Raw genomic sequence first — 15,485 nt, forward strand, 5'->3', positions numbered from 1 at the left:
GGAGGTGGGGAGGGGATAGGGCAGTCTGGGGAGGATGGACAGGTCAAGGAGGCAGGATGAGGTTCGTAGGTGGGAAATGGAGGTGTGGCTTGACGTGGGAGGAGGGGATAGGTGAGAGGAAGAACAGGTTAGGGAGGTGGAGATTAGCTGGGCTGGTTTTATGATGCAGTGGAGGGAGGGGACGTACTGGGCTGGTTTTGGGTTGCAGTGGGGGAAGGGGAGATTTTGAAGCTTGTGAAGTCCACATTGATATCATTGGGCTACAGGGCTCCCAAGCGGAATATGAGTTGCTGTTCCTGCAACCTTTGGGTGGCATCATTGTGGCACTGCAGGAGGCCCATGATAGACATGTCATCTAAAGAGGGGGAGTGGAAATGGTTTGCGACTGGGAGGTGCAGTTGTTTATTGCGAACCGAGCGGAAGTGTTCTGCAAAGCAGTCCCCAATCCTCCGCTTGGTTTCACCAATGCAGTGGAAGCCTCACCGGGTACAGTGGATACAGTATACCACATTGGCAGATGTGCAGGTGAACATCTGCTTAATATGGAAAGCCATCTTGGGGCCTGGGTTGGGGGTGAGGGAGGAGGTGTGGGGGCAAGTGTAGCACTTCCTGCGGTTGCAGGGGAAGAAGCCAGGTTTTGTGGGCTTGGAGGGGAGTGTGGAGCAGACAAGGGAGCCATGGAGAGAGTGGTCTCTCTGGAAGGCCAACAAGGGTGGGGATGGAAAAATGTCTTTGGTGGTGGGGTCGGATTGTAGATGGTGGAAGTGTTGGAGGACGATGCATTGTATCTGGAGGTTGGTGGGGTGGTATGTGAAGACGAGGGGGATTCTCTTAGGCTGGTTATTGCGGGGGCAGCGTGTGAGGGATGTATTGCGGGAAATGCTGGAGACACGGTCAAGGGCGGTGTTGACCACAGCGGGGTAGCGGAGGTGGCGGGGGGTGGTGGGGGATGTTGTGGTCCTTGAAGAACGTGGACATCTGGGATGTGCAGGAGTGGAACATCTCATCCTGGGAGCAGATGCGGCGGAGGAGAAGGAATTAGGAATGGGGATGGAATTTTTGCAGGAGGGTAGATGGGAGGAGGTGTATTCTAGGTAGCTGTGGGAGCCGGTGGGCTTGAAATGGACATCAGTTTCTAGCGGTAACCTCTGGATACAATGCATCATCCTCTGACACTTCCACCATCTACAATCCGAGCCCACCACCCAAGACATTTTTCCATCCCCACCCTTGTTGGTCTTCCGGAGAGACCACTCTCGCCGTGTCTCCCTTTTCTGCTCCAGGCTCCCCTCCAACCCCACCATACCTGGCACCTTCCTCTGCAACCGCAGGAAGTGCTACACTTGCCCGCGCATCCCAGGCCCCAATATTACTTCCTACATGAAGCAGATGTTCACCTGCACGTCTGCCAATGTTGTATACTGTATCCATTGTACCCGATGTGGTTTCCTTTACATTGGGGAAACCAAGCGGAGGCTTGGGGACCGCTTTGCAGAACACCTCTGCTCAGTTCGCAATAAACAACTGCACCTCCCAGTTGTGAACCATTTTAACTCCCCCTCCCATTCCTTAGACAACATGCCCATCATGGGCCTCCTGCAGTGCCACAATGATGCCACCCGAAGGTTGCAGGAACAGCAATTCATATTCCGCTTGGGAACCCTGTAGCCCAATGGCATCAATGTGGACTTCACAAGCTTCAAAATCTCCCCTTCCCCCACTGCATCCCAAAACTAGCCCAGCTCATCCCCGCCTCTCTAACCTGTTCTTCCTCTCACCTATCCCCTCCTCCCAAGGGAGCCACACCTCCATTTCCCATCTACTAACCTCATCTCGCCTCCTTGACCTGTCTGTCCTCCCCGGACTGACCCACCCCTTCCCACCTCCCCATCTATACTCTCCTTTCCACCTATCTTCTCCTCTATCCATCTTCGGTCCGCCTCCCCCTCTCTCCCTATTTATTCCAGAACTCTCTCCCCATCCCCCTGTCTGATGAAGGGTCTAGGCCGAAACGTCAGCTTTTATGCTCCTGAGATGCTGCTTGGCCTGCTGTGTTCATCCAGCTTCACACTTTGTTATCTTGGATTCTCCAGCATCTGCAGTTCCCATTATCTCTGAAGACTGTACACAATATTCGATGTGTGGTCTGACTAGTGCCGTGTTCATTTCCTCTGTTATTTTATACTGTATTCCCTTTTAAATAAAGGCCAACAATCCATTCGCATTCTCTATTGCTAAACTTGAATGCTAGTTTTTTGATTCATTCATGAGGATGCCCAAATTCCTCTGTGCTGCAGTTTACTTCAGTTTTTTTCCATTCAAAGAATATTCAGCTCTTCTTCTCTTCCTGCCAAAGTACATAGCCTGACACATTCTAACAATATAGTGTACAAGATTGTGCCCACTCGCGTAACTTGTCAATGTTCCTCTGTAGACTGCTTATGTTGTGCTCACTTCTTGCCTTCCCACTTATTTTTGTATCATTCACAATCTTGGTGATAAGACATTCACTTCTGTCATCCTGTCATTAATATATGTTGTATATAAACATATGAATAAGGAACAAGAGTAGACCACTTAGTAACATATAAATATGTATAGTGAAATTCCCTTTTAAAATTGGTTCATGGATTAGATATTAAAGTGCATGTTTGTTGCATTAGATCAGCATATATACTTCTGTTTTTCCAAGTTATTTCCATTTTACATCATGTTTTATTATCGTTTTGATAATATTTGTTGATCAGGGTGTGGATGGACAAACACAGATGTGGTATTTTACATCGTGTTGGTCGGTTTTTGGATTTGAATCAAGGTGGAGTTTGTTTGGGCTGTGTAGATAAGAACACGGTTATGACTCAGAATTTTAGCAAAGTCATTCCTGTCCCCTCATAAAACAGGCATTCTGTGTGTGTGTGTGTACACTGCACCTGCCCATTAGCACTGCCCTTGACAGCATCGGATATCTTTGAATCCTACTGACAATAATGAGTCAGGCAGGTAGTCAGTGGTACTGGTGCCATTTGTTGGTAGCACATTTTATGGGGGGATAGTTTGAGGGGCTGAAGAAAAGTGTTTGGTGCAAGAATCACCTTAATTTGTAGTTTTCCTACCTAATCATGCACCGTGCCTAGAATTTCTGCTTCTTCTGTTTCCTAATGTGGTGTAATTTGCAAATGTGGCCAGTTAACTTTGAGTTTTTAAAGCCAGTTCATTTAAGTATATTGGGAAGAATAGTGATCTCAGCACCAAGCCCTGAAATACTTCATGATTGCTTTTGTCTGATATAATTTCAGTACTGCTCCCTTCTCTTGTTATAAACTATAGACTTGTCTCTTCGGGACTACCTTAAGTTCATTGACTTAATCACCCTTCACACACACACACACACACACACAGACACACACACACACACACATACACACACACACAGACACACACACACACACAGACACACACACACACACACACACACACACACACACACACACACACACACACAGTTTGCCTCCATATCCCCTACCTTTGGCAGTATTTTTTTTTAACCTATCTCACCTTGACAGTGTCCTTTCTCCCCTCAAGAGTGTCCATTGCACTTCACCCCAACAGCATTCAACCCCCTCTGTGCATATCCCTCTTCATCTTAACACCTTACCTCACCACACAAAAACACAACAATGCTTAACAGCATTGCTAACCCACCACTCCCTGGTAATGTAGACTCTTCTGGCATTGGCTGGACAGGAGACAGGGATTCCGGAACGTGATTCAGAAAAGGAATATGAGAAAGGAAAACCATTGTCTCACACATGTTGGGAAAGGGTAGGTGCATGTGGTGGAAGTGTTTTTGATATGTATTCAATCATGGGATGTGGGCATTGCTGACTTGCAAACATTTATTGCTATCCCCTTGAAATTGTGGTAACAAGCTGCCTACTTGAACTGCTGCAGCCCGTAGTGTGGAGACGTAACCATGGAATTGTTAGGAAGGACATTCCATGAATTAACCCACAACAGTAAAGGAATATTGATATAGTTCCAAGTCAGAATGTTATGTGGCTTGGAGGGGAACTTGCAAGTTGTGGTGCTCTCTTTCAGCCACCCTTGTCCTTCTTGATGGTAGTGGTCATTTGTTTGGAAGATGCTGCCAGAGAAGCCTTGCTGAGTTACTGCAGTGCATCTTGTAGATGGCACACACTGCAACAGAGTGCCAGTGGTGAACTGAATGAATGTTGAAGGCAGTGCCAATTAAATAGATAATTTTGTTCTGGGTCATGTTGAATGCCTTGAGTTCTGTTAGAGCTGTACAGGTTGAGGGAGTTGGAGAGTATTCCATTACACTCCTGACTTGTGACTTGTACAAAGTGAACAGGCTTTGGAGACAGAGGAGGTGAGTTACTTACCTAGAATTCCTATTCTCTGACATGGTGTCATGGCCACAGTATGTATGGCTGTTTAAATTCAATTTCTTGTTCAGGACACCCCATATTGTTGTTAGTAAGTGATTCGGTTGTGGTACTGCCTTTGAATGTCGAGGAGAGCTAGTTGGATTCTCGCATGTTGGAGATGGTTATTGGCTGCTATTACTGTTGTGCAATTGTCCCCGGTACCTATCAGCCAAGGACGTTATCCAAGACTTGATGCATGTGGACACAGATTGTTGAAGAAGGATGAATGATACTGAATAGTGTAAAATCATGAGCAAACACCTCCGAATCTGATCTTATGATGGAGTGAAAGTCATTGATGAAGCAGCTGACGATAATTTGGCCTGGGACAGCACCTTTTGCAGTGATGTCCTGAGACTGCGATAATTGGCTTTCAACAACGATAGCCATCTACCTTTGTGCATGGCATGACTCCAACCAAGGGAAATGTTGGCCAGGGAGATCTTTTACCCTCGATTCCCGTTGACTCCAATTTTGCTGGGGCTTCTTGATGCCATACTTGGTCAAATGCTGCTTTGGTAATGTGCATCACTTGGTTTGAAAGACAGTACATTCTCCCCATCTTGACCATCACCTATTCCAGCTGATTTATGTAGAGTTAGGCTCCTGAACAGCCTTTACACCCACTCAGAGTGAATCCATGTGAAACCAAGATTAAGTATAAGGCACACAGCCCACATCCCTGTGGTTCTCTCCATTATTTCCCACAGTCACAGGACTCACACTGTAGCCTGGATGAGTTAAATTCGGCAATCAAAGTTTTAACCTTGTCATGCAAGTATTGAAGTTGTGCATATGACAAGCCCTTTTGCGCAACATTGACTGAAGTTGAGTCAGAGGTCAACGTGTGTTCGTTGAGGGATAAATCTTTGGCAAAATACCCCTTGTCTTCTTTGAACAGTATCATTAGAACCCACACCTTCTGGAATTGGACTTAAACACACAATATTCTGACTCAGAGGCAAAAAATACAGCTGCTGAATCCATGTTGTTCTGGGCTACAAAGCCTACTGTTGTCTAATTACAATTTTCACAATGGATTTTGAAGTGTTGTCCAGCCAGTACCTTCCCCATCTGAATAACACTGACATCTTTTACCCGAGTAATTGCTGTACTGGCAATCCTTAGATTTAATCCTGTAATAAATGACGATTTAATGGAATGGGAGTAAGACTAATCAGTTCATATTTGTCAGTTTTGTCGCTCATTTTGAACGTACATATCACAAAAGCTTTTTTCTGATCAATATAAACTTCCCTAGTGTCCACTAACATCCTCATGCTCACTGTCAGCGAGTGACAAATCTCCTCAAATGTCCCTTTTAACATTCTGGACTAAATGCCATCCATACTTGGGGATTTATTTGTTTTGAGACAATTTAACCTGGCTAGGACTCCAATCCCATTTATAACAATGTCATTGATTTTAACTGAAGGACATTTGAGGCAAGTTGACTTGTTGAGACATTTTCATCTATTTAAGCCACTGAGATCAATTGGTGTTGCTTTTTTTTATCTGATACAGAGGAAACTCTTGAAATATCCTTTAGAATGTAATATTGTGTATTGTCTCTAATGTAGTATTACTGAGGGAATAAACACCAGTTTGTCATTAGCCTCCTTTGCTTAGAATTGCTGTAACACAATTAGTCTGGTGAGACATCTTTATTGATGATAAAGACTCGTTAATACCTTCACTGACAGAGTCCATTACTATTTATTAACAGCAAGATGTGTCAAGAATGATGGTATATGAACTATCATTCACAATTCTTGTAGTTGTAATGTTGTATTTTAATCAAAAAAGCTGTCTTTTGGAGTTTTAGTTTGCTCTCTGTGCTATAGGCAATGATACCAATATTGTTGGGCTTAGCTCTGACATAATTTTAGGAAGAAGAGCACAAAATCAAAGTCATGATTAAAAAAACAAAGTAGAATTTATTTTGTTTGTTTTAGTGTCAGTGGAAGGAATGAATGAGAAATTTCTGAATTTGGCTTCAGCATCTTAGCTAGATTTTCTGTAGATGGAGAGGTTGGTGGAAGCCATTTAACTATTAATATGATTTATGGTTGTTCCTGAAAGTTACATCTGATACGGTTAATCATGGGAATCACAGAACTCACAAAATGTGAGTTATGAGCAAAATCAGCCGTTATATTAAGACACAATTAAAATAAAGTAGCAAACAATTTTTGTACCTTCAATAGCAGTTTTACCTTGAATAGCAGTTAGTTGTATGTCGCTTGGGTGGTTGAATATTACTCTTTCAGAATTAGTGAGCAATGTAAAGAAAAATGCATTTGACTTCAGGCAGGGTGGTATGTTCCTGTAATTAGTTTGCCTACATCTGCATAAACTGTTGGGTTACCAATATCTACAGAAATGTTTATTTCTAATAACAGTAATAATAACCTCACTAATACTCATCTGCAAAAAGAAAATCTCTTATGAAATATTAATAAAGGCCTTTAGCAGCTTACTTATTGCAGAGAAAAAAACCATTGTATTAATTTGTTCTTGTGATGTGAGCAATGCTGGTCAGGCTGAGTTTATTAGCCATCCCAAAGTGCCTTTGGTGGTGAATCATCTCTTTAAATTACATCGGACCGTGCAATGATGATATGCTACTTGTGTTGTTATAGAGGATGATCCAAGACCTTTCCAACCAAAAGTGAAGGAACAATGATATTGTTCTAAGTTGGGATGGCTGTGTGACTTGGAGGAGAATGTATAGTTGTTGTTCTCATGGATTTACGTCTTTTCGACTTTCAGGTAGGAGACATTATGGTTTGCAAGGTTTTACAAGAATTCATGATACAGCAGGTTTTCAAAATTACTGTTATTGCTCATTCAATGTCTAAATGAATTGGGAAATATTCAACTCCATCTAAAGTCAAGTGGATTGTATATTCAAGAAAGTGATCATTTGCTTACGAATCAGTTACCCAAACTCAAAGCCTTCGCTACCCACTCTAGGCTGTTTTTCACCATAGGGATATTTATTAGAAACTCATGTACCTGGGTCTTGCCCAATGGAATTACAAATCATGAAATCATATATATACCATTTATGATTTTTCTTCCATTCTAATTGGATTAAAAAATTCAGGAAGTAGGCATTCAAATTCCTAGGCTGGAGTTTCTGCTCGATTGTGTTAGTTTGTTTGATACTTTGGCCAAAATTTGTGTGACTGTTCAAAAAAATATAGGGCAAGGTTTTTAACTTCAGTTCAGGAAAATTTCTGCCATAGGTGCAGTTTGTGGGAGAGTGGTGGTCCATGTGGCTATGTTCAGAGCAGTTGACCCAAGAAATAATTCAGCTGTTGCCATATTGGGTGCTGAAGTAGGCTTTTAAAAGGCTGCCTCAAAAATAGAGAACATTATCCCAGTTACGATAAAAAAAGGCACTCAAGTTGTGAGACTTCACCTTCCCCACTGCCACCATCCCATGTATTCCCTATGTCCCATCTTTGCTACCCAGCTGTCTTTAAAGCTCCTGAGGCTTAGATGTTTCAACAGTAATTAATTTAAACAGACTTCTCAGTAATAATTTTGTAAATAAATTGTTTTTAGAAGTTGAATTTGTAAAAAAAGAGCCTGATTGCATTGATTTGTGGTAGATTTTACATTCTCTGATATGGAAATGCCATGGTGTATGAATATCAATGTAGAAAACGTACGTTAAAATAGTGACAATTTCTGGTGGAATTAGTATCTCTTCTATGCAATATTGCCATAAAAAGCTGTTAAGTGCATGTGCGCTTTCTTACCTATATATATATAATTACATACATATGTTTACTATTAGATCAACAATATGATGTAGTGCCCAAAACCTTAATTAAGCACTAGGTAAAATAAAACATTAAAATGATTTATTATTGAAAGAATACTTGAGTCTGAAACTTACTAGAAATCCACTAAGTGTAATTTTTGGTGTGTTTCATGAACTGTTTCTCTTTGTGAGCTTGAGCAAGTTTTTCCACGCTACCCTCCTCACCAACTATGCGCTACAATCCTATGACACACTGTTCATCATGTTCTCCCAATCCCTGGACAGAAGTTCTGACCACTGCTGTGAGTTCCTGGCATTCCTGTCAGCAGTGCTGTCTTTAAAGCCCAGCCATACATCTGATAAAGTTGTGGCTGTCTGCCGCTACCCCTCAAGATTTGTTGCACTTGCCCAGACCTGTCACATAGACAAGGGTTAATTGGTGCTTTCCTTTCCCTCAGGGGCTTGGAAGTTCTGCTAGATGGGGAATGTTTGCAGTCTCTGCCCATGGAGCATGTCTTAAGAGATGGTAACCAATGGAGATCTGGAGGACACAGCGGCAAGCTGGAGTCGCCAGGTTATTACTTTGGCTTCCTTTTCAGGAATTTTTGCCACCTTCTTTCTATCTGACAGGTGGGAGAATGGTGATCTGCTTTTCACTGAGATAGGATGATATATTAATGGCAGTGATAGGGCAGATAAATAGGCCCCTCACCGCTCTACAAGAAATAATCTCATTTTGTTTTTGACATTTGGTTAAAAGATGGGATTTTTGGTCTTGGTGGCAAGGAGCACCTCACTGACCAACTCATGCGATTCTCCCAACTTTCTTGCCACTGCCAAGTTGGTCAATGTTTGGGAAGATTCCAACCCCGGAGTTCTGAAACTTCCGTTGTCTGAGTTGATCAAGAAGTGTATTTCACTCTGCCCTTAAATTGTTATATGGACATTATCCACTGTTAAGTTTAAACCTTCATTAAGGAGCTGTCAGACCCACCATGAAAGGTGTTGAAGTAATTGTAGGAGTGACGAAAGTAAGGCCAAATATTATCCAAGCATATTTCCATGAAAGGATATGCAAAAATCCAGGAGAAAAGGTATGATTGTTATTTCTCTGCCCTCTTGGAAATTAAGTTATGAACAAACAAAGAACAAAAAAAAATTACAGCACAGGAACAGGCCCTTCAGCCCTCCAAGCCTGCGCCAATCCAGATCCTCTATCTAAACCTGTCACCTATTTTCCAAGGATTTGTATCCCTCTGCTCCCTGCCCATTATGTTTCTGTCTGGATACATCCTAAATGATGCTATCATGCCTGCCTCTACCACCTCCGCTGGCAATGTGTTCCAAGCACCCACCACCCTCTGCATAAAGAACTTTTCATGTGAATCCAAACTGAGTGATTAGCAATGAACACAACTATGTTGACAAAATGGCCACCTGTGCAGGCACAAATTGGTGTGGTCATGTCAGTTACTGGTGACAGACATCTCTAGTTCAGAATGAATCTGTACATTGTGGCCAACGCTAAAATGGACCTTGTGTGAAAAGGACGCACAATTGACTCTACTGATGCCAAAATTTGGGGAGTGACTGTAAAGAAAAGGAGCAGCAACAAAGAGGACAAAGTCCAGTAACAGAGCACACACCAGGGGTCAGATTAAGGGCCAGGACTGGGGGACAAATGTCACCAACTGGTACTGGATATTCAGCTGAGCAGCTTCTTGACGTGGGCAAGAGATTAATAGTGACTCAGGACTATATTTGGACTTGGATGAAGCTGACAGCACTGAGAGCTTTACCCATTCTCTAAATGTCCGAGGTCTGGCTCACTAGACTGTCCTTCTACTTGGAATGCAGTTGCATCAGTCACTTGGCAGTGGATTTTTCCTGCTGATACCTGCATTTTTTTCTGTGCCAAGGGCAATTGGTGTTCCTACAAAGCACAGGCAGGAGGAAGAGAGATTGTGAACAGGAAATAGAGAATCAACAAATGGGACAGAGCCTCTTTAAATTATTAGGCAAGAAGATAAGCAGCAGAATCCAGAACATCCCACCAATCTGCTTCAAATCGTACCTGCTACTCCAGGTTTGGTCTATTGAACCACTGCAGAATCTACCCTCAACTGCAACAGAGTGGAAGTAAGTCATTTTTGACCCTGAAAAACTGCCAAAGACTATAAGGCCTGGAATAATAATTAGGCCATTCGGCCCATGAGTACTCCACCATTCAATCATGACTGAAATGTTTCTCAACATTCCCATTTTCCAACATTCTCCCGGTAGCCCTTGATCTTTCTACTAATCAAAAACCCACCTATCTCTGTCTTAACTGCACTCAAAGATTTGGCCTTCATAGGCTTCTGCAACAATCAATTCCACGCAGTGGCTGAAGAAACTCCTCCTCCTCTCAGTTCTAAAGGGTTGTCTGAGGCTGTGCACTTACATCCTAATCTCTCCTACTTCTGGAAGCATCTTCCCCACATCCATTCTATCTAGGCTTTTCAGTTTTCTGTCAGTTTCAGTGCTATCCCCCTCGTCCTTCTAAACTCAATTACAGACCGAGAGTCTTCAGTTGCTCCTCATATGACAAGCCATTCATCCCCTGGATCATTCTTGCAAACCTCCTCCAGACTCTTCTAACACCAGCACATCCTTCCTTAGATACAGGGACAAAACTGCTCACAATATTCCAGATAGGATTTGACCAGATCCTTACACTGCCTCAGCAGAACATTTCTGCCGGGAAATATGAAATTATCTATTTTTGTTGAAGACTGAAATGACAGAATGTCTTTTAAAAGATGATAGATTAGTCATAGTCTTTGAGTCATTCAGCATGGAAGCAGACCCTTCAGTCTGACTGGTCCATGCTGACCATGTTCCCAAACTAAACTAGACCCATCTGCCTGCTTTTGGCTCACATCCCTCCCAAATCTTTTCTATTCATGTACTTATCCAAATGTCTTTGAAATATGGTAACTGTACCTGCATGCATGACTTCAACTGACAGTTCATTCCACAAACAAACCACTCTCTGTAAAAATGTTGCCCCTCTTTCTCCTCTCACCTTAAAGATATGCTCCTTTGTTTTAAACTCCCTCACCTGAGGAAAGAATCTCTTGTTATTCATCTTATCTATGTCCTCATGATTTTATAAACCTCTATAAGATCAGTCCTCAACCTCCTATGTTCAGTGGAAGAAGTCCCAGCCTATCCAGCCTAACTTTTTATCTCAAACCTTCCATTCCTAGCAATATTCTGGTAAATATTTTCTGAGCTATCTCCAGTTGAATGATATCCTTCCAATAGCTGGGTGACCAGAACTGTACATACCAGTAGTACTCCTGAAGAGGTTTCACCAACATCCTGTACAACCTCAATATGCCTTCCCAGCTCCTATATGTCTACGTCAGAGCAATGAAAGCAAGCATGCTAAATACCTTTTTAACCAAAATTCTTGGTTTCAAAGAGGAGTAAATTTTCTTGTACAGGGATTGCCGAAATATAAAATGCTGAGCATTGAATTAATAAAGGAAATTGTATGATAAAGAAGAAGAGTAAAGAAGACCATAAAGTGATAAGCTGTAGAAGTAAAAGTAAGCCATTCAGCCCATGGAGAATGTCCTGCCATTTGTTGACACTGTAGCTGATCTGAAAATACTCAAACCCATTTTCCTGCCTTTTCCCATAATGCTGCATCCCCTTACAGATTAGACATCTGACTATGTAAGGTCTTTGTCATGTAGGTTTCAACAGATTGACTGTCCTCGGAGTGAAGAAGTTTCTTTTTATCTCTGTCTTAAGTGGGTGATCCCTAATTCTGAAAGAACAACCTCTCCGCATTTAACTTGGACTGCCAAGCCCTCTCAGTTTCTTAGATACTAGGAACTGCAGATGCTGGAGAATCTGAGATAACAAGGTGTGGAGCTGTATTTCTGCTGAAGGGTCTAGGCCCGAAACGCAGCTTTCCTGCTCCTAAGATGCTGCTTGGCCTGCTGTGTTCATCCAGCTCCATACCTTGTCCTGTCTGATTCTTCCTTGTTTTAATAAGGTCCCCTCTCATTCTTCTAAACACCAGTAAGTGCATGCCCAACTTACTTGACATTTTCTCTTGAGAAAATCTCTCCTGGAACCCACTTGCTAAACACTCTCTGGTCAGCCTCTAATGTGAGTATATCTTTCCTCAGATAAGGCGACCAAAACTGTGCTCCTATTAGTGCCTTGTAAAGTTTTAATAAGACCTCTCTTTTTTAATACTCCATTTCCTTTGAAATAAGGGCTAATGTTCTATTTGCCTATACTTGTCATGTAGAGGGTACTAGGAAGATTTGTTAAATTGATTTCTAAGATAAGGGAAGCTTCCAATAAGAAGAGATTGCAGGGAATGGCCTGTATTCTCTAGAATTTGAAAGAATGGGAAATGATCAAATTGAAATGTAGAACTCTTAGAGGGTATGTTACAATGGACCTGAGAGGCTGTTTCCTCTGCTGAAACGTTTACAGCTCAGGGTAATAAACTCAGGACGTGCCTTCAACATTGTAAGACTGAAACAAGGGGAAAACTCTTCACTCAGAACATTGTGAATGTTTGGAACTCTGTGCTCCCGGGGACCACATATGGCAGTGGCTTAATATATTCAAGACCGAGAATGACATCTTTGAAGACGCTAATGGAATGAAGGATTATGGGGAGCAAGACGGGAAAATTAAGTTGAATTTAGGGATCAATGATCATGATGCTAAATAATGAAATTCAAGGGCCTTTCTGACCCTCTAGTCCTTAAGTGCTTATATTCCTGCTGCTGCTACCAGTTGTTATATACTGCACACATCCTAGAATAAAGTTAAGGTTTTGCTCCTCTTACCTATGCCATGCAGGATGTGGGGGTGGAGGGGCGGTGCTAATAGGAACAAGTTCCTCTGTGATATCTCATTGAATCCCACAGATAAATGCAAACTCACTCCCTGATATCGTTATTCAAGGTTATTATCACAGGAATGCTTCAAACAGGTAAAATACATAAATTTTGCTTTAAAGGCCTTAATTGTTGAGGTGGTAAATAAGGCAGTTATTTTACTTTCAGAGATAATGGGGACTGCAGATGCTGGAGATTCCAAGATAATAAAATGTGAGGCTGGATGAACACAGCAGGCCAAGCAGCATCTCAGGAGCACAAAAGCTGACGTTTCGGGCCTAGACCCTTCATCAGAGAGGGGGATGGGGGGAGGGAACTGGAATAAATAGGGAGAGAGGGGGAGGCGGACCGAAGATGGAGAGTAATCTCAACAGATGCCTAAAGGATGATACTGTCGCCTGGACTTTTACAAACAGTGAACAAGCAGTAACCAGCTGTAACTTGCAAAAACAAAAATGTTTTTACAGTTCATTAGATCAACTGACAAAAATGAAACTGAACTAGTTCACTGAGTCATTGAAATTCCTACAAGGTATACATTTATATCCTTGAACCTCACTCACCCAGCATCGATTTTCACTTTTGAAATATGTAGAGTTGTGTGAGTGGGTTCTTTCAAGTTTGAGGTGGTTTGTGGATGGGGTTAACAACCTTTCCTAGTCTAATTGGAAGGGTGTGTTGAGTAAACAGCAGGAAGTTTATTGCATTATTGCAACTACTTACACATTTGGTGTGTGTTTGTGGATATGTGCCAATCAGGCTGCTTTGAGTGGATGGTGTCGAGCTTCTTGAGTGGTGTTGGAGATGCACACATCCAGGCAAGCAGGGAGTATTCCATCACAATCCTGACTCGGGCCTTGTGGATGGTGCACAGTCTAGTAGTAACAAAGGCATGAATGAAGTATTCAGCAACAGTGACATTGTGGAGGTGATAGTTGGTAATCTTCACAATGGTGTGCATATAAGGTTGTAAGCTCGTCATTGGATGAAATATAGCACCATTAGTGTGAACAGTCTGTTTACTGCTCAGACAGTTGTCAGGGACAGTGATGGAATAAATGGCTCAGCAGCTCAGACTGTTGTGGGGGATAAAGAAAATAGCTTTGATTCTTCTCAGTATTTAGTTCCAGTGCAGATGATCAAGAGAAAGGAAAATTAATATTTTCAGTAAATTGCAATTTTAGAGGCTACTAGAAGACTAGCAATATTATGCTAAAAAGAAGAGCAGATCCACTCTGAAGTAAAATACAAACATATATAACCATGTCTTTCAGTCAAAAGGTTATGGGATTGAGACGAGGACTGGAGCATGCAACTGATATGTTAATGATGTCTTGTAATGTTGAAGGTGTTCTTTTGGAAGAAATGCTCACTAGTAGTTCAGTAGTAATAAAGACAGATAGTAAAAGTTTCTATAAATATGTAAAATAAAAAGGAGTGGCTAGGGTAAACATTGGTCATTTAGAGGATGAGAAGGGGATTTAATAATGGGAATTGAGGAAATAGCCAAGGCATTGAACAGGTAATTTGTGTCGGTCTTCACAGTGGACAACATGAATAACTCGCCAGTAATTGATTTCAAAGAGGCTAAGGTGGGCGAAGACCTAGACATGATCATAATCATGAAAGAGGTAATGTTGGGCAAGCTAATGGAGCAAAGGTAGACAAGCCTCGTAGCCCTGATGGATGCATCCAGGGCACTAAAAGAGATGGCAGGAGTAATAACAAATGCACCTGTGGTAATTTTCCAAAATTTGCTGAACCTTGGGGCAGTTCCAGCAGATTGGAAACCGCCAATGTGATGTTATTGTTCAAAAAAAGGAGGTAGGAAAAAGATGGGGTGTCACAGACTGGTTAGCTTAACTTCTCTAGTGGGGATAATGTTTAAATATATCATCAAGGAAGAAATAGCAAAGCATCCAGATAGAAATTGCCTTATTGGGCAGATGCAGCATGGGTTCATGAAAAGCAAATTGCGCTTGACTAATTTGCTGAAACTCTATGAAGACATTACGAGCATGGTAGACAGTAGGGACTCAGTAGATGTGGTGCATTTGACAAGATGCAGTACAAGAGGCTGCTGCATAAGATAAAGGAGCATGCCGTTACAGGCAATGTATTGACTTTGGCGTTAGTTAACTAACAGGAAGCAAAGAGTTAAGATAAATGAATTTTTCTGGTTGGTGAACAGTGGACAGTGGACAGTGATCTGCCTCAGGGATTAGTGCTGGGATCACAGTTGCTTACAATTTATATCAACAATTTGGAGTTGGGAACCATGTGCAGCATGTCAAAGTTTGCGGATGACACTAAGATGAGTGGTAGAACAAAGTGCACAGAGGGCTC

At 42.1% G+C, this 15,485-nt stretch overlaps 1 protein-coding gene across 4 annotated transcripts in view; it reads left to right on the forward strand.

Annotated features, from left to right (window-relative positions):
• Positions 1–15,485, forward strand: part of LOC125457421 (otolin-1-like) — a 220,539-nt gene that overhangs the window by 70,109 nt on the left and 134,945 nt on the right. The window contains exon 1 of one of the 4 annotated variants that reach the window (XM_048541589.2): positions 7,104–7,220. The exons of the other annotated variants lie outside the window; for them this stretch is intronic. The gene's annotated coding sequence lies outside the window, so the exon portion shown is untranslated. Of the gene's footprint in view, positions 1–7,103; positions 7,221–15,485 lie in introns of those variants that run through there. 4 annotated transcript variants of the gene reach the window in all.

The sequence above is a fragment of the Stegostoma tigrinum genome, chromosome 14 (genome assembly GCF_030684315.1).
Source record: "Stegostoma tigrinum isolate sSteTig4 chromosome 14, sSteTig4.hap1, whole genome shotgun sequence".
NCBI classification, from domain to species: domain Eukaryota; kingdom Metazoa; phylum Chordata; class Chondrichthyes; order Orectolobiformes; family Stegostomatidae; genus Stegostoma; species Stegostoma tigrinum.